Source organism: Acinonyx jubatus, chromosome A3 (genome assembly GCF_027475565.1).
Source record: "Acinonyx jubatus isolate Ajub_Pintada_27869175 chromosome A3, VMU_Ajub_asm_v1.0, whole genome shotgun sequence".
NCBI classification, from domain to species: domain Eukaryota; kingdom Metazoa; phylum Chordata; class Mammalia; order Carnivora; family Felidae; genus Acinonyx; species Acinonyx jubatus.
In genome coordinates this window covers 107,254,592-107,276,977 of record NC_069388.1, presented here as the reverse complement: position 1 = coordinate 107,276,977, position 22,386 = coordinate 107,254,592, and the positions used below count along the sequence as shown (strand labels likewise).

The window sequence follows — 22,386 nt, the reverse complement described above, 5'->3', positions numbered from 1 at the left end:
GCAGGCTCCAGGCTCTGAGCTGTCAGCACAGAGCCTGATGCAGGGCTTGAACTCACGAGCTGTGAGATCATGACCTGAGCTGAAGTCAGACGCTTAACTGACTGAGGCACCCAGGCGCCCCTATACATGAAAATCCTTAGCAGATTTATTTGTAATAGCAAAAAATTAGAAACAATCCAACTGTCCAACAGGTAAATGGATTAATAAATGGTAGTATATCCATACAAGGGAATACTATTCATCAAGTAAAGGGACGATTCATTGATATACACAACATGACTGAATCTCAAAATCATTGGACTAAATGAAAAAAACCAGGCCAAAAAAAAAAAAAGGCAGACAGACGGGCTCAGGTTTCAATTTCATCTGGCTATGCAACATTGAGCTGTGACTCACTCTACTTGCTTTAGTTTTCCCACCTGCTAAATAGCAATAATAATACCAATAATGATTAATAATAATAATAATAATAATTGCTACCACTTATTGAGTACTTAATATGTTTCAAGGTCTTTACTTGCAATATCCCCTTGAATCCTCACAACTCCGTGATATTTGAGATAATGCATGTTTAGTACTTACCACATGACTCAACAAATTATAGTTATCATTTTACTTTCTTACTGGTTTCTTGTTAATATTAAATAAATATATGTTGAGACCCAACTATGTTCAGGCCCTAAGGAGAGATACAAAGATAATAAGATTGCATCCCTACCCTTCAAAAACTAACAATCTACGACTGAAATAAAAACATATACACAGGTAACTGTAACATGAGTAGCATTAAAAGAAGCAAATATTGGGGTGTCTAGGTGGCTCAGTCGGTTAAGCATCCAACCCATGGTTTCAGCTCAGGTCATCATCTCACCATTCATGAGATCAAGTCCCACACCGGGCTTTGCGCTGACAGCATGAAGCCTGCTTGGCATTCTCTCTCTCCCTCTCTCTCTGTTCTTCCCCTACTCGCATGCACATGTGTGCGCTATCTCAAAATAAATAAATAAACTTAAAAAAAAAAAAGAAACAAATATGGTTCTTTGAGAGAGGATCATGGGAATTCCCATAGAGGAACTAGTGCTTAAGCTGTATGGTGGCACCACACCAGCAAAAGCTGCTAAAGCCCCAACTCCTTGCCTTCCAAGATCTGACCTCATTGCTCCCATTTATTTTCACACAACTTGTGCTCCACTAATACTGTGCTATTTGCTGTTCTTCCCACACTCCTGCTTTCTCTCTTCATGCTATTATGTCCAGAGTTTCTTTGTGCCTCAGCTACCAGGCTTTCCACTCCCACCTGGTGAATGTTCAACAAGCAGGAGATGAGGGTCTATGTTAGTAGCTGACAGGAGGTTACCAGAGATAAACATACGTGTGTCATTCACTAAAACAGTCATGGATAATGATAAAGGGAACGGAGTGAGAAAGCTAAGGAAAGAATCTTGGGGAATGCTTACCCGTAGGCGTTGGAAGAAGAAAAATAGAGAAAGAACAAAGAAGTAGGAAAGGGTCAAGAAATACATGCACATGAGCCAAAGCAGAACAATGCTTCAAAGAGGAGAGGAGCAGCTAATAGCAACAGCAAATGCACCGCAGTGGTTAAGAGCATGGACTTTGGAGCCAGAGCTTCTGGGTTCAAATCTCCATTTCCTCATCTGCCAAATGGGGCTACAAATGGACACTACCACATTAGGTTAGTTCATCTGAGCACTGCTAACACCTGCTTATATAGACAGCCCTAAGAAGATGAGAAGTGTAAGGAAGACTGATGGATTCAGTAGTTAGGACTTGAACTGGAGCCATTTTTGGAGAGCACTGGGGGAAGGGGGCAGAAGTTTGGTAAGAAAATAAATACTAAGAGAGTGAACCAATGATGAACAACCAGTATCCCTAAGACCAAAGGTGAATCTTTCTAACATGACAAAAGGGTCTGGTCACCTTCAACCTCTCCAGTTCCTAAGTACTCCCTTGTATTCCAGATATGAGAGTGAGGCTATAGGTCAGCCAGGGTCCCCATTTGACAGGGACCTCCAAGCAAGTGGCCCAGGAAGAAACAGTGGTTTTCTCAGTTGGCTGAGGAGTCTGAATGCAGCCATACTTCTCTTCTAGAAATAATGCCAGGGTATAGTTTCTGTTTCTCAGATTAAGAAGCTTCCCCATTAGAAACCCATCCCAGGAAGGAGAGAAGAGGAGAAATCCTAGACAATTGTTCATAAAGACTGACTTAACGGTTCTCTCCAAAGCTTCTTTTCCAATGGTGCCCTTGATGGGCAGCCCCCATGGTGACCTAAGTTTAGCTCTATTAACATATTGATGTATTGATGTAAGTATTGATGTAACTAAGTATTGCTCTTGTCCTAACTTTCCTGCTACTTCCAAGGGACATCTCAACCACTTACATCACGTCCTTCAAAAATGCATCTTTGAATGAGATATACTGAATTTCTCTGTGCTTCTTTCTGTGAGCAATCAAAAATGTCTTTTTTATGGCATTGAATTCTTTAGAATTTATTAGATTCACTGAAATCCCTACATCATTCAGGGGGCTTTTGTTTCAATGCTGATAGTGACAGAAAAAATATGTGAAAATTAGAATGAGTATCTTCATCCTGTATGCTCACAGAGGGATCCAAAGAAGCCAAAAACACATACTGAATAATAGATATTTGCCTTCTCTGAAAGGTACCGTTGTATCTTTAGATATCTTGCTGTTGCAAGAGTTAGGGTAAGCAGGTTATCCCCGTGACTTTGGACAAGTTAAGTTCATCAGGGTTTCAAGTAAGAATAAGACTGGACCACAGAGAACTAAAGTAGAAGCCAGAAGAGATGATGTTATGAAGAAATTGCAACTCTGAACACGGAGCATAAATTCCTATATTTTTTCCAGAAAGTGTCAGGGCCACAAATCATAAAACTTATTTTAAAATACCCATTAACCTAAAAATCTCCCTCCTAAGAATTTATTTTAAGGAAGAAGTTCAAGAGAGGCCAAACAGAAAGCTATATATGGTAAGATAATTTTGTAGTGCTATTTCTAATAGGAAAAAAAAAGTGAGAGTAACAGACAATGGACAAAGTTTTGTAAAATAGGATGTTAACAGAACAAGTATTAGTGACTTTTCAAATGGTAATTATGAAGTCTACAAACACACAGGGAAATATTTTCCATATTTTAAAATACGATAAGGAAAAGAAAAACCAGGACATAAAAATGTGCATACACTGATTACTAATCCATAAAAGATTATATGAATGTTGGCAAGAAGTGGAAAGTAATATGTAAAAACGAAAAGTTATGTTAAGATGAGATTATGAATAGATTTTTTTCTTTTCTCAAAGATGTGTCGACTTCTGCTTCCAGGAAGATAGAATACGTGTAATTTTCCGTTCTTCCCATGAGCTACAACTAAAAATCCTGCACATTGTATATAAAGCAAACATAAGAAAACTCTGAAAGGAGGAGAGAAGAAGGCAGGCCAGCTAGGGATGTTAAGACCCACGGAACAACATGACGGTGAGTTCCATGGGCTTTCTCTTCTCCATACACCCCAGACTTGGAACTGAAGAAGCCGGCAGCCCAGAAACAGCAACAGGCGCAGACAAAAACAAAACAAAAAAACAACCAAAGACTGCTGTCTTAAGCCAAAGGGCTAAGAAAGGGTGGCCTAGAAAGCCAGAAAAGCTTTAGACAATTTAGATAATTATCACTCTACTCCAGCCGAACACCACAGAAAGAACTGTGGGCCCACCCTCACCCACACGTGCAAAGGCTGAATGAGAGCTGGGTTATCCACTCTTGCCAGGTTGTATCGAGGCTCCCCAAACTCCTAACAGGGTGGTATTAGAGAAGACCAGTACTTTAGGAAACCAGTACTTTCATTCCTCCTGGTGAATAGTATACATCCCCTCCCCCCAACCATTGTGGGAAGCCTGGTTTTCCACTCCCACCTGGCAATAACATGGCCCCACCATCTACCCCACAGGGTAGTGTCAGAGTCAGGTGGACAGTCAGGACCTTATTTATCCCCCAGGGGTAATGGGGGGTGCCGCACCCTTACTGTAGCATCACTAAAGACTACCTTTAGTGAAAGAGAGAGCTGGAGCTCCCTCTCCTGCCCAGCAGCCATGAGGAGCCACCCTGGCAAGTGTCAATGAAGGCTAAGTGGGGACTCTGGACTTCTACCTCCATTGGAAGTAACAAAGCAGTACTCTCCCCTACCTTCCTCTGCCAGAGTGATGTCAGAAAAAGCCAGCTACAACGGATCATTTCAATAAAATCCAGGGTCTCATAGTTAGGAAATGTCCACGTCTGGGGGCACCTGTGTGGCTCAGTCAGTTAAGCATCCGACTTCAGCTCAGGTCATGATCTCATGGTTCATGAGTTTGAGTCCCGAATCAGGCTCTGAGCTGCCAGTGCAGAGCCTGCTTGGGATTCTCACTTCTGTCCTAGCTCTCTGCCCCTCCCCACTCGTGTGTTTTCTGTCTCTCTCTCTCTCTCTCAAAAATAAATAAATAAACTTTAAAAAAAAAGTCCACATTTTAATTATAATCACCCATACTACCACGTACCAGGAATGTCTCTGACTAGATGAAAAAAAACCATCAAGGATGCCACCATGATGAGAAAACTATTAAAATTATTGGACAAAGATTTAAAAGCAGCCATATGTAATGCCCAGAGCAGCCACTGAAAAGCTATACAAGAGATACACTTTCAAACACTATAGATAAATCACTACAGAATTCTTTAAAATGTTTTAGTAACCCATAGGAGGGCAGAAAAATGAAAAACAGAACAAACAGAAAACAGAAAAGAAAATGGCAGACTTAAGCCCTAATATATCAATAATTACGTGAAATGTACAAGGTCTAACTATACCAATGAAAAGACAGAGGCTAGCAGAGGAGATTTCCAAGCATGATCCAACTATGTTCTGTAAACAAGAAACTCATTTCAAACATTACATTGGCAAGTTGAAAGTAAACCACATATGAGATGTCACTAAATACCTATCAGAAAAGCTAAATAAAAAAAACAGCAATGATGCCAAATGCTGACACACATGTGGAGAAACTGAGTCACTCATCCATTACTGGTGGGAGTGTAAAATGGTACAGCCAGTTTGAAGACAATTTGCCAGTTTATGAGGAAACTAAGCATTTAATTTTCTTATAAAACTAAGCACTTAGTTTTCTTTTAAAACTAAACTATCCCAAAACTTAGCAATTGTACTCTTGGGCATTTATCCCAGAGAATCAAAGACTTACATTTATACAAAAACCTGCATATAACTGTTTGTAACAGCTTCATTCATAATAGCTCCAAAACTGGAAAAAACTCAGATGTCTTTCAATGGATAACTGGTTAAAAAAAAAAAAAAGAAGAAAAGGAAAGAAAAGAAAAGAAAAGAGAAAAGAAAAAAGAAGAACAAACTGTGGTAAACCCATACCGTGGAATATTACTCAGCAATAAAAAGAAACAAACCATTGGTACATACAACAGCCTGGATGAATCTCTGAATTATGCTAAAAGGGAGGAGTCAGTCCCAAAAGGCCACATACTGTATGATTCCATCTATATCCCATTCCAAAATGACAAAATGACAGAACTGGAAAACAAATGAGTGGTTACCAAGGATTTAAAGAGGGGATGAGGGTGAGGAAGAGGTGGGCATGGCCCTAAAAGGGCATCAGGAGAGACCTTTGTACTGATGGAATGTTCTGTATCTTGACTGTATTGCTGTCTGTATCCTGGTTGTAGGATTGCCTTGTAAGTGCTGGAGATGTTTCCTTTGCGAGAAACTAAGTAAGCAGCACACAGGATCTCTCGGTATTATTTCTTACAAGTGCATGTGAATCTCTAATGGTCTCAACATAAAAAGTGTTTTTTTACGTGTCACACTCTTTTTTATAGGAGACCCTTGGTATTTCAGAATAACAGATCCAAACCTTCAGAAATCCCCAAATACCAGGAAACGGACATGCTTGTGCAGGCTTTCTCCCGTATCACCTTTCCCACAGAATCACCCATCCCCATGCATCCTCGGTCTTCCCCACTCAACTTGTGCTGGAGCTCACCCCTCCCTTTACGTCCATTTCCACAGCACGACCCTTGTGACCCGAGTCACTGCACCCACGAACAAATTGGGAGCCCTGGTGCTGCTTCAGGAAGCAACAGATGCCCGGTCCTGGGCTGCTCAACTCCATACCTCAGTAAAACGCCAAATCGCTGGAAAGATTAGTGAGCACCGTGGTGCTAAATGCAGAGGAACCAAGGGCACGCCACGTCCTCATTGTTTTTTGTTTGGTTGGTTGGTTTTGGTTTTTTTGTGTGTGTGTGAATGAAATGGATCACTGGTGTCTGTTCAGATGTGCCAACCAGGTAGAAATGACACCAGGTAGAAATTATTCAGAAGTGTAGCAAATGAAGGTCTCCCATTTGTGGTGTACTCTCAATCAGAAGTTTGCTTGAATCTTTCAGTGGAGAGTTACAGCCAAGACCTTCATCTGATTCCATCTGACTTACAAGGTAAACACCAGTCATACCTCGCTACCAGCTCCTTACATTTACCTAACGTGTCCTCTTAGCCCAGGCTGCTGAAACAAAAATACCAGACGCAGGGTGGCTTATACACAGCAGACGTGAATTTCTCACAGTTCTGGAGACTGAAGTGCCCACGTGGCCGGGTTCCAGTGAAGGCTCACTTCCTGCCCTCTCCCTGTAACTTCAAGTGGCGGAAGGGACTGGAACACTCTTGGGTCTCCTTAATAAAAATCCTGATTATTATTTTTATAAAAGAAAAACCAGGATCAGAGCCTCGCCACTGTCAGAACCTCACGATAGCACCCAGAGGGGTGAGAGACTCTGGAGACAACAGGGGGAAAAAAAGAACGAATCTTCCTGTGGAGTCAGACTGACGAGGTGGGGGTCCTTGACAAGGGCAGGATCAAAAAGACTGCTTAGCCAGCACCTGTTGCAACCGTGCATGGGGCCCCGTGCCTGTCAGCGGCTGAAGGCCCTCTGAGCACCTCCCCCGATGAAGTCCCAGCTGGATGCCAGAGCTGTTTTTTTAACCCTAACAAGATCTGTCATTAAACGTTACTGGAGCCTGACTTTGCCTCTTTCCCTCCAGGCCCCGCTAGTGGAGGTCAGAGGTCACACCATCCATCCACACAGGCTCCTGGGCCCCAGCTTTTGTTCACCAGGCCTCATAGTGATGATGGGGAAGCACTCTCTTGGCCCTTGGAGGCCATACAAGAAACCAGCGAACCATGGTCCTTAACGAACTGGGCCCCTCCACGGCCAGCCGGCAACAACCACTTATGATATTTACAGCCTTCTGTCTGCACAGATTAAACACAGGGAACAAAAAATGGAACTCCTTTGTCTGGTAAACTTATGTCATTCCTTGTTAAGACAAATTGAGAACAAAACTCGATTTTGTTGGGAAACGTTTGCTTCTAAAGACAGTCTTGGATGAGGATAGGAGCATTTCTGGGGACAAGGACATCTTGTACAATATTATGAATAAGTGACTGTGTTCTGATAATTTCACAAATACTTTAGCTGTATTGTTTTCTAGTAACAGAATATATTTTGGCCAAGAGCACTATTTCTCACTTGTTCATTGGCAATTAGTGTTGTAAACAGATACCTCGTGGGCACATTCCTCAGCAAAGAATCAACACCACAGCAACATGATCTTGGCAGCCCGAGTTATCACTTTTTGTTTGAAATGTAGACATTTTTCTAAAGATCCGTCGGGGCTTTGGGTGCTGAGGTCGAGGGAAGGGTTCCATTCACTGTCTTTGCAACTTGAGAACCATGGATCTAGGGACAATATATTTTGGCAGAGAAACACTTTTTATTTTTCCAGAAAAAAGCATATGCACAAACCCAGTATGTCAATTTAAACCCAGAAGTGCTTTTTAAAAAAAAATTTTTTTTGTTTTTATTTATGTTTGAGAGAGAGAGAGACACAGAGCACAAATGGGGGAGGGGCAGAAAGAGGGGGAGACACAGAATCCGAAGCAGGCTCCAAGCTCTGAGCCGTCAGCGCAGAGCCCGATGCAGGGCTTGAACTCATGAACTGCGAGATCATGACCTGAGCCGAAGTCAGATGCTTAACTTACTGAGCCACCCAGGCGCCCCCCAAGAAGGGCTTTGATTTACACCAAGTAGGAGACCAGAGCTCCCCTGACCTGCAACCCTACTTCTGGTGCCACCCCAACTCCACTGCCCCCACCCACTGTATCCCCTAAAGAGGCTCTGCAGAACACAGCTGAACAACCACAGCTCTACCAACCGTGTCTGGAACTAGTTGTCAGAAGACCTGGGTGCCTAATGGATCTTCCACAAAGTTTCTTGAGCTGGGAGAAGCCCCGTGGTCTCACTGTGTCTTCGCTTTCTCATCCAGTAAACATGGCTTCCTTATTCCACTGCCTCCCCCTAAGGGGTGGGAATTGCTGCTCCTAATGGTTGCTTTATAGACTAACTTGAGACATAATGCACACATAACTCTCCCGCTGAAAGTGAACAACTCAATGGCGTCAGTACATTCACAGTGTTCTAACCGTCACCACAGTCCCCATCAGAACGTCTTCGTCACTCCAGAAAGAAACCCCGTACTCACTGGCGTCACTCCTCATTTCTCCCCACTCCCCCACGGTGCCTCAGACTTTCTGTCTGCAGAGATCTGCCAATTTGGAGATTTCCTAAAATGGAATCATACACTATATGATCCTTAGCAACTAACTTTTATCATTTAGGGTTACTTTCAAGGTTCATCACTACTTCATGTCTTTTTATTGCCGGATAGTCTGTTGTGTGGATGTACGCTGTTTCGCTGAAGGACGTCTGAATGGTTTCCATGTTTGAGCTATGATGAATAATGCTGCTGTGAACATTAAAAACATCAACAAGGTTTTGGTTTTGCATTTTTGCATTTAGTTTTTCATTTCTCTGACTGTATCCCTAGGAGTAGACCTGCAGGGTTACATGGTAAGTCCATGTTTAACCTTTTGAGGAGCTGCCAGACTGTCTTCCAAGATAGCGTACCATCTCACATTCCCCCCAGCAGCGTGTGAGGGTTCAGTCTCCCCATATCTCTGCTACACCTGTTAGTATGTACTTGCCTTTCTGATTATAGCCATCCTGTAAAGATTAGATAAAGTAGTATCTCCTTGCGATTTTGATCTGCATTTGCCTAATGACTAGTGATGCTGGGTATCTTTTTGTGTGCTCATAATGGGTCTTTACATTTATTGTTTCCTCTGTAGAATGCCATCCTATACACCGCCCAGGATAATGGCAGGCAATCTAACAATGGAAGATGTCCGGACAGATGGAACTCTGCAAGCGTCAGTTGTTTTCTATGTCTGTCAAGTGTACTTTTTATTTGAAGACTTGAAATATTTTTACTTAAATTATGACATCGACTTATCTCTCCCAGCATCCCTCTTACCCCATATTCCTCTTACGCCATTACTATGCCTTAAATTGACCAAACTCTTACAAGAAAGTTTCTCTACAAAATTCTCTGAAAAACAGATGAGCTCTAAAATCAAGCCAATAACTCACTTTTTCAAAAAATCCCAGCATACCAGGTCATCTGAATTTGACCAGGCTGCCACTCAGTCCAACCCTGGCAGGTGCCATTCACGCAGTCCTCCGTGTGCCTGGAGCCCCCTGGAGCTGTACAGTGCTCTCACCCTGTGAGGCAGCTCTCCCTTCCCTCACCCACCCCACCCGCAACACACCTTTAATGGGGAGTGTCTTTGAGAGTTGTTATTTAGCCAATCATGGCAGTGATTTGCACTGACCTAAGGGGCATCTGCAAGGTGGCTGAGTCAGGTGAAGAACAGAGTGAGAGTAGCCATCTGGATCTGTTCTGTCCAGCTAAATGTTGATTTCACGGGCTTGCCTAGAGCAATGGTCACCCCAACATCTACGGAAAGCTCTTCCTCAGTCACAGCTGATTGGTAAAGGCAGCCCAGAACAGCAGGTAGGAGTAAGAGCTGCCTCTGGTACCCCAGGAGTCTTCATCCAAATATCTCCCACCACCTGCCAGCACTGTCATGTTACAAAGACCTCTTCACCCCTCTGAGTCTGTTTCCTCACCTGTACAACCGTCAATACCTTGTTCAAAGAGTTGTGGCAACGAACAAAATACCGTTTAATCCACATTTCACAGAGTGCTCAGGACATAGTATGTCCACAATCAAGGTTGTCATTACAGTTATTTCTTTAACCAATAGCCCATTAACGTGCAGGGGTTTCTTGCTTCTGGCTCTTTACCTTGACCGTCTCCTCTGTCCAGAACACCGTTGCATACACTGCCTGGGTCATTCCTGGACTCACGTTTGTGTCAAAATGAGCAACTCCAGAAGTAGCACATGTTTTAGCAGCACGGCTGCCATGAGCCAGCACCTGCTTTGTGCAACTTGGTTGTTCATAAACCGAAAAGGATGCTGCTGGGGCATCTGGGTGGCTCAGTCGGTTGAGCGTCCGACTTCGGCTCTGGTCACGATCTCACGGTCCGTGAGTTCGAGCCCCGCGTCTGGCTCTGTGCTGACAGCTCAGAGCCTGGAGCCTGCTTCAGATTCTGGGTCTCCCTCTCTCTCTGCCCCTCCCCTGCTCATGCTCAGTCTCTCTCTCTCTGTCAAAAATAAATAAACATTGAAAAGGATGTTACTGCTGTTCCTCTTGCAATGGCACAGGAAGCAAAATGAGGAATTCTTTGCTCCTTAGTTTATTTATTCAACAAATCCATACTGAGCACCTCCTCTGTGCAAAGTGGAAGTGAAAATTGGAATTAAGTTATGGTCTGTGTTCTCTAAACAGTGCAGGGGGGAAGGCCATGTGGTGGAGGAGCTATAACATTAATCATAGCTGTGTTCCAGTAAAACTTGTTTTATAAATAAACAGGTGTCAGCCCAGATTTAGTCCATGGGCCATCATTTGCCAACACCTGTTCTAGAATATCCTTAAATTCTGCTAAATTTTTTTAAACATTATTTTTTTAATATGAAATTTATTGTCAAATTGGTTTCCATACAACACCCAGTGCTCATCCCAAAAGGTGCCCTCCTCAATACCCATCACCCACCCTCCCCTCCCTCCCACCCCCCATCAACCCTCAGTTTGTTCTCAGTTTTTAAGAGTCTCTTATGTTTTGGCTCCCTCCCTCTCTAACCTTTTTCTTTTTTCTTTTCCTTCCCCAAATTCTGCTAAATTTTATGTTATAATTAAAATGCAAACATACGGTTTAAAAATCATTGGGGCTCCTGGGTGGCGCAGTCGGTTAAGCATCCGACTTCAGCCAGGTCACGATCTCGCGGTCCATGAGTTCGAGCCCCGCGTCAGGCTCTGGGCTGATGGCTCAGAGCCTGGAGCCTGTTTCCGATTCTGTGTCTCCCTCTCTCTCTGCCCCTCCCCCGTTCATGCTCTGTCTCTCTCTGTCCCAAAAATAAATAAACGTTGAAAAAAAAATTTTTTTAAAAATCATCTTACAGAACTCTTGGACTCTTGAGAAGTCTATGGACTTGTTTGAGAAAAGCTTGCCTAAGGAAGCCAGAATATAAGCACACAGACCAGGAGTGCAGAACCATGGCCCCGTTTGAAAGACAATGTATACACCATAAAAATGACCTCAGCTGGTCTCTGAGAATAGAGGCTTGGACTGACTCCCATGTTCTCTGTTAGGTCTAGCAAAATCTTAGCAAAGGATAATGTTCAATACGTGACCATTTCATGAATCAAGTCAAAATCAATAGAGGATTTCTGGTTTAAGCATGGACATCGAAAGTGCCTGGACGTCATCACCATTGTCCTCGAAATAAGAAAAAGCAGCCGAGGGGGGCCTGGGTGGTTCAATCGGTTAAGCAGCCGACTTTGGCTCAGGTCACGATCTCACAGTTTGTGAGTTCAAGCCCCGCATCTGGCTCCATGCTGACAGTGCAGAGTCTGCTTGGGATTCTCTCTGCCCCTCCTATGTGTTCTCTTGCACTCTCTCTCTCTCAAAATACATAAATAAAATTGAAAAGAAAAAGAAAACATAGCTGAACAAATTGAAAACCAACAACTTTTCTTGGAAACATCAGAGAGTTGAAATCGCAGGGCAAACCACCATCCTGAAATTTGAGGAGATGGGTGAATATGGAAAATCAAAGCTGAGATCAGTTCACCTGAAGCAGAAGCCACCAAAACCAGTAACCTAAATGGTGATTTTAAAGACTTGATGGAAACTGAGTATGCACTTCTTGATATTTAAAAACACTTGGGAATCTAGTTTTTGTGTTTAGGGGATAACCCTACACTTTCATGGTTTTTATCTCAAGAATTCCTACCATGTTCTCACAGCGAAGACTATAGTGTGAAAACCCCTGTTTCCAGCAGAGGGAGGGGGGAAGTAACCATTTTTTAAAACACACCAAAGGAAAAGTAACCATTTCAAAATAGACTAAGAGGAAAATACCATTTTGAAATATGCTGAGAGTATTCCCTGTAACAAAGGCCTGTGCTCAAAGGGAAATTACTGGAGCCTTATCTGACTTAGGGGAAGAGAAAATAGCCAGTTCCAACTCCCTCTAGCCTTGTCCCACACAAAAGGAGGAAAAAGGCCAAGAAATGCTTTTAAAGGTCACAGTCTAGGGACACAGGCCCCACTAAAACACTGAAGTTTTTTAATCGTAAGATGGTAGAACACCTCCCCTCTCCCACACCCAACTGCCACATCACTAGGGCTCTGGTAGTGACTGGGGCATACAAATGAAAGAACTGTAAAACAAAGACCTATTTAAGAAGGAGTTCTTAGGGAGACATGAAGGCAACAGGAGAGGGAGGGAAATAAGAAAAAATAGGGGAAAATGAAGCCTCTGGCACCTACAGTTACAGAAGACACTAAACATAGCACAGCTTCAAGCCAGATTACCATAAAACCTCACACTAAAAGCCTCGATCTTTACCCAATACATCGTGCCCAGCTTTCAACAAAAAATCCAAAAACATACTGAAAAGCAAGAAAAAACATAGTCTGAAGACACAAAGAATGTATAACAACCAGACTCAGGTAGGACATCGATTTTGGAATTATCATATACGGAGTTTAAAATAACTATGATTAATATGTTAAGGGCTCTAAGGGACACCTGGGTGGCTCAGTTGGTTGAGCGTCTGACTCTGGCTCAGGTCATGATCTCACGGTTTGTGAGTTTGAGCCCCGCATTGGGCTTTGTACTGACGGCTCGGAGCCTGGAGCCTGCTTCAGATTCTGTGTCTCCCTCTTTCTCTCTCTCTCTGCCCCTCCCCGACTTGTGCTCTGTCTCTCTCTCTCAAAAATAAAATGTAAAAAAAAAAAAATTTAAAAAAAAATATATATGTATGTATATATATACATATATATACACACACACACACACACACACACACACACATATATATATATGTATGTTAAGGGCTCTAACAGAAAATTAGACAATATGCAAGAACCAATGGATAATGTAAACAGAGAAATGCAAACTCTAAAATATCAGTGAGCTTGAAAATATGTCTATAGAAACCTCCCAAACAGACATGAAAAGAGAAAGAATGATTTTTTAAAATGGAACAGAATATCAAAGTACTGCAGAACAACCACATAAGGTAGAATATATGTGAAACAGAAATACGAGAAGGAGAACAAAGAAAGGAACTGAAGATATATTTGAAGTAATAATGGCTGAGAAATTCTCAAAATTAATGACAGACACCAAACCACAGAGCCAGAAAGCTTAGAGAATACCAAACAAGATAAATATGTAAAAATCTATACCCAGACGTATCAAACCACAGTAAATCAAAGGCCCAGGGAAAATTACAAAAGAAAGAACACTTGACTGTAGAAGAATTACACTGGGCTTCTCTTCACAAACCATGCAAGCAAGAAGACAGTGAAGTGAAATATTCAGTGTTGAAGGAAAAACCATCAACCTAGAATTCTGTACCCAATAAAACTGTCACCAGATATAAAAAAAAAAAAAAAAAAAACCTCCCAAAACTCAGCAATAAGGAATGAACAACCCAGTTAACAAATAGGCAAAAGATCTGAACAGACACCTCACTAAATAAGATAAACAAACTTTAAATAAATATATAAGTAACATACAGATATTTATTGAACACAACAAAGCCTTTATTACTTGACAGTACAATGTATATCTCCCGAACAGAGTATAGTGTTTCCCAAATTTGTTTGAGAAAAATATTCACTCCCACCACCCACCTCCTGCTCTATTTATCCATTTTGGTGTAGAAAAGAGAATTTCATGGACTGGATACCATCATTTGGTACACACTTTGAGAACTGTCACTAGGGAATGGCAAATTAAAACAACAGTGAAACTCATATGTGGAATTTAAGAAATAAAACAGATGAACTTAGGGGAAGGGAAGCAAAAAATAAGAACAGAGAGGGAGACAAACCATAGAGACTCTTAAATACAGAAAACAAACTGAGGGTTGCTGGTGGGGTGCTGGGTGAGGGGAATGGACTAAATGGGCGATAGGTATTAAGGAGGGAACTTGTTGGGATGAGCACTGGGTGTTCTGTGTAAGTGATGAATCACCAAATTCTATTCCTGAAATCATTATTACACTAATTGTTAACTAACTTCAATTTAAATTAAAAAAATTTAAAAACAATAGTAAGATACCACTGTACCCCTATTAGAATGATTAAAATATAGGGGGAAAGGGCACCTGGGTGGCTCAGTCAGTTAAGAGTCCGACTCTTGATTTTGGATCAGGTCATGATCTCACAATTGTGAGATCGAGCCCTGGGTTGGGCTCTGTGCTAGGCATGGAGCCTTCTTGGAATGATCTCTCTCCTGCTCTGCTCCTTCCCCACTTGCTTGCTCGCTCGTTCTCTCTCTCTTTCTCTTCAAATAAATAAGTAAACTTTAAATAAAATAAAATGGGGACCTGACAGTACCAAATGCTCCACATGAACGCAAGATGTTTATAACAGGGAACCTGATTGTGGGGAGGAATCATGTATGAAAACTCTCAAGTATTTGCTCAATTTCTCTGTAAATCTAAAACTGTTCTAAAAATAAAGCCTACTATGTTTTTTAAAAAACCAATAGAGGTAAATTGAGGCCACATGGAACATTCGCAGGGTAGAAGAATGAAAATGATCAAATAGGTTTAAAGCCAGAAGAGACCTTAGAACTGGTCATTTGTTCCTCCAGTATTTGCTGACCACTTACAAAGTATCACTCTCTGTGTGAGGCACTCCGTGGATGATGAAAACAAGACAGCCCCGCACAATAAGTGAAAAATGCCAAATGATCCCATTTTTTGATAAGTATGTGTGTCTGGGGGTGAGGGTGGGGTACAGAACTCTGAGAGGACGGTCACTAAGGTATTAACAGTAGTTATTTCTTGATGGGCTTGTGTTTCCTCTCACTGGTTCACATTATTTCATAGTGTTTATTTCAAGCTTGCTTTGCTGCTGTCACAAGAAAATAAAATAATAAAAGTCATTTTCCTTTATTACTTGGAAAGTCATCCTCCTTTATTCTAAGGAGGCCCCCTTGGAGAGTGCTCCCAGGTGAAGGTGAAGTTGGGGCCAGGAGTGTGAAAGCAAATGAAATGGGGCAGGGTGGCTGGGACAAGGGCCTGTCTCACAGGAGAAGTACACAGCAAGAGAACCCCATGTCCTGAACAGAAGTGTTTTTGGTCGCCCAGAGGACAGATCCCGGTGGCTTCCAAGGTGCATTTCACTCAGTGGCAGCAACACTTGACCACCAGTAACCACAGCCAAATCTGCGATCCTGATCATTTTTGACACTCGTTCATTTCCACTAAGCTGTCTCCACCACAGTGTTCTCCAAAGGGTGCTTTATAGAAAACTAGTCCCCAAGATATTAGTAGGTGGGCTTCTGTGGTTAAATGCTTTTGATAAATACTGGATTGAATTAATGAATAGCACAAATACAGCAGAATATATCAAAGCCTTTATTACTTGATGGTACAATGTGTTGTTTCTCCAGAACAGAAGTGGTGTTTCCCAAATTTGTTTGAGAAAATAATTCACTACCACCACCCACTTTCTACTTTATTTGTTTCAGCGGAGGCAAGATAATTTCATGGACTAGATAACATCATTTGGTACACATTTTGAAAACTGTCACTCTGCCATATGTCACATTAATGGTTCATGGACCACAATTTATCTTGTTCATCAGTATTCCCACATATCTCCAGCAGCTAACACATAGAGGGCTCTACGTAAGAATTGGTAAATATGTGAATAAATTAATTTCATTACGAAAAACTGACTTGGGGTGCCTGGTTGGTTCAGTCAGCTGGGCAGGCAAATCCTGACCTCAGGTTCATGAGCTCAAGCCCCATGTTAGGCATAGAGCTTACTTTTTTATAAAAGGGTTGGAGGCATGGGGAGAAAGAAAAACTGACTTCCCACAAAGCTCTACACTTGCTGTATTTCTTCTGGCTTGTACTTTTACTTCCCTACAAAGAAAATAAATCACCCAGGATCACAATGAGCTGCCCAATCTGGACAGTCCATGTAGGCATGGAAGTAGTCAAAATCAGATCTGCTCACCGGGACTGTCTTTCTCCCAAAGGTTCTGCCACTTGCGAACGAAATGCTCTCCCTAGCCGAGAGTTAGGGACAAACCAACGCAGACGGGTCTGTGGTTCATCTTACCAAACACTTTCAACAAATTCAACTTACTTCATAAGAGTCAATTGGGAAAGACCTCTAAACAAAACAGCCACTTGGATTATATGAGGTGAATGCATGACTGTCGAAGCAATGAAGACTTGTCTTTTCCACTTCTCCATCAAGAGATTGGGGGGGGACATGCTTTCCCCATGTAGCCTGATAACAGCTGTGCTGGAGGATGACTTATACATGGATTACAACCAACTGGAGTCAAGAAGAGGTCACCCACAGTCTCATAAAAAAGAGTTCCCCCGGGGCGCCTGGGTGGCTCAGTTGGTTAAGCATCCAACTTCAGCTCAGGTCATGGTCTCATGGTTCATGAGTTCGAGCCCCATATCTGGCTCTGTACTGACAGCTCAGAGCCTGGAGCCTGCTTTGGATTCTGTGTCTCCCTCTCTCTCTCTCTGCCCCTCCCCTGCTTGCACTTTGTCTCTCTCTCAAAAATAGATTAACATTAAAAAGAATTTTTAAAAAAGAGCTGGAAATGTGTGTGTTCCTCCAGATATTTCCCTGACCCCAAACGCTCAGCCGTTGTGGTACTTGATGCTTCTGTCTTCTGCAGGCTTCTGTCCTTGAACAACAAAGGAGCTATTGCCCTCATTTTTTTATTTTTAAGGGCTGAAGAAACTCGTTAGCCCCTCTAAATACAAGGGAAAACTCCATTCGGCCAAAAGTTCAAGCCTAAATTTTAAATCTAAATATTTGAACTGATCACTGATGTCCACATGCTACAAAATTATAACTTCCTCTTTTTAAAAACCCTGCTGATTGTACTGTAAGTATTCTAAGCAGAATGCCTTTCAAGTCTAGAGCCATTTTAAATTCTCAAAACTTTACATATGCAAGGAAAGCAAACTGAAAGCGAAAGTCAGTAAGTTTCCTCTTATTTCTGAGATTAATTTCAACTTCCCCAGTTTTCTGCACTCCTGCCATGGTTCAGACTACTAGATGCGGCAACAATGAGGGATTTCCTAAGTTACACAGGAAACCTGGACTCAATTACTGCAGAGGGATATGTGCCATTTCTAAGTTTGTGGTTTGCTTCACTGTGTTTAAAGCAAAGGTTATTAGACACTAATGCTGCACAGATTTTCTAAATATTCTGGATTGCCAATGGCAGAGCCAGATGTGAACCACATCAGGAGAGACATGCGTGACAGCGTTTTCCTAAATGCTCATGATGAATTATAATTTGCAAAGGGGAAAATTGCAGCTGTGTGGTGCCAGGATCACTTCTTCCAAATACTACTCTTCTCAGGGTATTTTCTCCTCAGGGACAGTAGAGGCTCCCTTTTGTGTGAAATCTAAAGAACAGTATCAAAGACCTCAGTCATCAGCCTGCCCTACCTTTAGGCTATCCGAAGGGTGCGCCATACCTCCAGGACAACCTCTTTACTCTCTTCCTATGTATTTTTGCTTGGGTGGCTGTCTCTGTCTGGAACCCACAGCTCTAACATCCTTCAGAACCTGGCTCAAACCTCATCATGGTCAAGGAGCCTCCCGTCTCCAGCCCCTCTCCAGGCTCATCATTCCCCTGTATTTGTCATTCCCTGTAGTTATCTATACTTGTCATCATGACTATTGGTAGTGGCCACTGGAAAGTCTGGCATCACAGCCATGGCCCCCTTAAAGCAAAAGTGTGGAATGGACTCCCTCATGTGTATTTTCTATACTTCCTCTTTCCTTCCTTCACTTCATGCCATGTGTCCCCACCCTTAATCGGATTTGCCTTTTTCATCCCTTCTAAAGTGTTACCTTATTCTAGCTTCTCTATTTTCACATGATATCTTAAATCATCTCTGGACTAAAGTGGAGTGTCCATGTGAATCTGTGGACTATATTAGCATGCGTTGTTCTCTCAGCACATCCTCCGTGAGTGCCTAAGCTCCCACCATTTCACATACTTTGCCAAGGAAAAACTGATGTCAGAATCAAGTTATCTTCCTGTCCTAGTTGTCTTCTTGTATCTAGTTACCTTTGATGTTCTAATTTTTGAAACTAACTTTTTTTTTGTTCCTCCTTTGATTAAAGGATTAAATGTGCAAGACCTTTTATATATATTATCTGCAACCCGGAATTATCATCCCATGTTATACATGAAGAACCACATAATCAGAAATGTTAAATGGTTGGCCCAATGCCACCCAGCTAATAAGGTAGAGTCGAGACTTGAACCTCAGTCTACCTGATTCCAAATCCCTTGACTCTGTAGCTCCTAAAAACCTTTTAGGTTTAGTACAAACCAAACTCCATGGTTTGTACTAATTGATTGTTGAAATATGACTAGGAAAACTTGGTCCAGAATTGAATAAAACCTTAGAGGCTAAGCTATTGCAAGTTGAACTTGTAAAGCTGGTATAAATTGGCTTCATAAAGAATATGAGTAGATCCTAAGCAGATCTGTCTGGGAAAGACAAGACATACTAAAGTAACCAAAACACTTAGGATATGGGGTAAAGAATTCAAGAAGAGATGCCATGTGCTGATGTCCAAGTTTGGATACAAAGAAAGAATGAATGAGGCACACTGGTTTGGATTTAGACCCAGGGCAAACTGATCTAGCTGTGCAACCATCCCAGCAATTTTAGCCCAACCCTTGGGTTTCAGTAAGGGTAGCCTTGGTGGTTATTTCTTGAAGGAGTCTGACAAAATGGAATAGACATTTTATATCTGAAGCCAGAATGCAAAATCTTTGTTCACTGAGAATCTATACACGTTACCTTCTCTGTAACATTTTCCCTAACTCCTCCCTGGTATTTCATGTTTATGTAATATTTACCACATGGTATTATAATGGTGTATCTATGTCTGTCTTCCCCACTAGAGCTTCTGCTACTCAAGGGCCATAATATAATCTTTTGGAAATATCATACATATGTCACTTCTTCCCAAACTGATCTAAAGACTGGATGCAATTCCAGTAAAGCCAAATAGAATTGTTGAAGAACTTGACTGATAATTCTCAAATTTATATGCAGGAGCAAAGACCTAAGAACAAACAAGGCATTCCTGAAGGGGACTATCAAGATTCATTACAAAGTTGTACAAAGTTGTCTATATAATAAAGACAGTATTGTAGTGGCACAGTTATATACAAATTGCCCAATGAAATAGATGAAAAGGCCCAGAAACATAGAGAGAGAGAGGAGAGGAGGGTGGATCCTTGACATACGACAGAGAAGGCATTGCAAATTGGCAAGGAAACAGCGAATTCATTAATAAACAGTGCAAGACCAATTGGTTTTCTATATGGAAAAGAAACCCTGTAATTAGATCTTGCTTCACACCATGCAGAAATGTCAAATCCTAGAGGATTTAAGACTTAGATGTAAAAGGCAAAACACTTAAAATTTGGAAGACAATGCAGGAGAATATCTCTAGAACCTGAAAGTAGTGAAGGTTACTTTAAAAAGTACAAACTGCATGGGGCGCCTGGGTGGCTCAGTCGGTCGAACATCCGACTTCGGCTCAGGTCATAATCTCACAGTCTGTGAGTTTGAGCCCCGCGTCGGGCTCTGTGTTGATGCTCGGAGCTCAGAGCCTGGAGCCTGTTTCAGATTCTGTGTCTCCCTCTCTCTCTGCCCCTCCCCCGCTCATGCTCTGTCTCTCTCTCTCTCTCTCTCTGTCAAAAATAAATAAATATTAAATGAATGAATGAATGAATGAATAAATAAATAAATAAATAAATAGTACAAACTGCAGGACACCTGGGTGGCTCAGTTAAGTGTTAAGTTTGTTAAAAGTCCAACTTCAGCTCAGGTCACGATCTCGTGGTTTGTGAGTTCGAGCCCCACATCAGCTTCACTGCTGTCAGCGCAGAGCCCACTTTGGAACCTCTGTCTCTGTCACTGTCTCTCTCTCTCTCTCTCTCTCTCTCTCTCTCTGCCCCTCTCCCGCAATCTCTTGCTCTCACTCTCTCTCTCAAAAATAAATAAATATTTAAAAAATAATAAACAGTACAAACTACAAAAGAAAAAATAATAAATTCAGCTGCATTCAAATTAAGAACATCTGTTTAACAATACATCCCATGATGATGAAAGTGGTCAGAAACCCCACAAATCAGGAGAAGATAATTTGCAACATGTATGACCAATAAAATGTACATAAAGACGGTTTACTTTTTTTATCTTCTAAGTCCAATAAATAAATGAATAAATCCCAATAGAAAAATGAGCAAAAGATAGAACTAGGACAAAGCAGGAAACATGACAGGCCCCCAAACACATGAAGGGACACTCAACCTCATTAGTAATCAAGGAGACATTCAGACACCATTACTTTTCACCCAGTGGATGAGCAAATAAGAAGTCCCAACACTGTCAAAGTCTTGGTCAGGGTGTGAATCAACTGGAATTTTTATACATTATTGGCAGGAGTCAACTGGTACAACCACTTTAGAAAAAATAAGCTGAACATTCACATACTTTATAGCCTAGCAGTTCTACTGTAAAGAAATTCTTGCATACATGTCCAAGATTCATGTGATTCTACTTCTAAGGATAAATCCTAGAGAATCTCTTGCACAGCATTTACGTATAGGAACATTCTTAACAGCATTGTAATAACAACTGCAAATAACCCTTGTCCAAAGTGGCCAGAGAATGAATAAACAGTCATTTATTCATGCACAATAAAATGTGAAAAAAGCAAGTGAAAAAAAGACTGGGTATAGTAAAATACCACTTTTTTTTAATTTTTTTTAATGTTTATTTATTTTTGAGACAGAGACAGCATTAACAGGGGAAGGTCAGAGAGAGAGGGAGACACAGAATCTGAAACAGGCTCCAGGCTCTGAGCTGTCAGCACAGAGCCCGACGCAGGGCTCAAACTCACAGACTGCGAGATCATGACCTGAGCTGAAGTCGGACGCCCAACCGACTGAGCCACCCAGGCGCCCCGTAAAATACCATTTTTTAAACAAGCAAAAAATACACTATTTGATATTATATATGTATGTGATAATTTGGTTTTTTAAATATTTACTTTGAGAGAGAGAGAAACAGAGCGTGAGCAGGGCAGGGGCAGAGAGAGAGGGAAACACAGAATCCAAAGCAGGATCCAGGCTCTGAGCTGTCAGCAGAGAGCTTGTTGCAGGGCTCGAACTCACAAACCATGAAAGCACGACCGGAGCCTAAATCAGACACTTAACTGACTGAGCCACCCAGGCACCCCAATAACCTATTTTTTTAAACCAAGAGTTCATAGAAATCAAATTCAGAATGTTGGTTACTTCTAGAAGAAATGATCAGTCATGTGATTAACAGGAATTCTGAGAACGCATGAGTGGGGGCTTGTGGGAGGTGACATCTGAGGGAAAGGAGGGCAGGGATTTCTGCAGTCGCCATGGATGCACTTCCTAGCAGCCCAGCTTTGCGTGACTGACTTTGTTAGCTAAAGGTGTAGAATTCAAGAGAAAGGAGCCAAACCCTATGAGTGTGTCTTTGTTGCCTCCGGAGCAAGGAATTGCCTGGATCTGTGGTTTGGCTGTGGAATGAGCAGTGGAAGCACTTTCTCTTCCATTATATCTGCATAATAGACTGGCTGATCCCACGCCATATTACTAAGCTCCTGGCAAGCCAAGTGGTTTCCATGTTACTTCACTGACAGCTTCCCTGAACTTCAGGTTTCCCTAGCTCCTGATTCCGTGTGGTGAAAA

The 22,386-nt window shown here is 41.9% G+C and overlaps 1 long non-coding RNA gene across 2 annotated transcripts in view; it reads right to left on the bottom strand.

Annotated features, from left to right (window-relative positions):
* LOC128311275 (uncharacterized) overlaps window positions 1–22,386 on the bottom strand; it is a 45,317-nt gene that overhangs the window by 7,164 nt on the left and 15,767 nt on the right. The window contains exon 3 of one of the 2 annotated variants that reach the window (XR_008289581.1): window positions 6,717–7,831. The exons of the other annotated variant lie outside the window; for it this stretch is intronic. This is a non-coding gene — a long non-coding RNA (uncharacterized LOC128311275). Of the gene's footprint in view, window positions 1–6,716; window positions 7,832–22,386 lie in introns of those variants that run through there. 2 annotated transcript variants of the gene reach the window in all.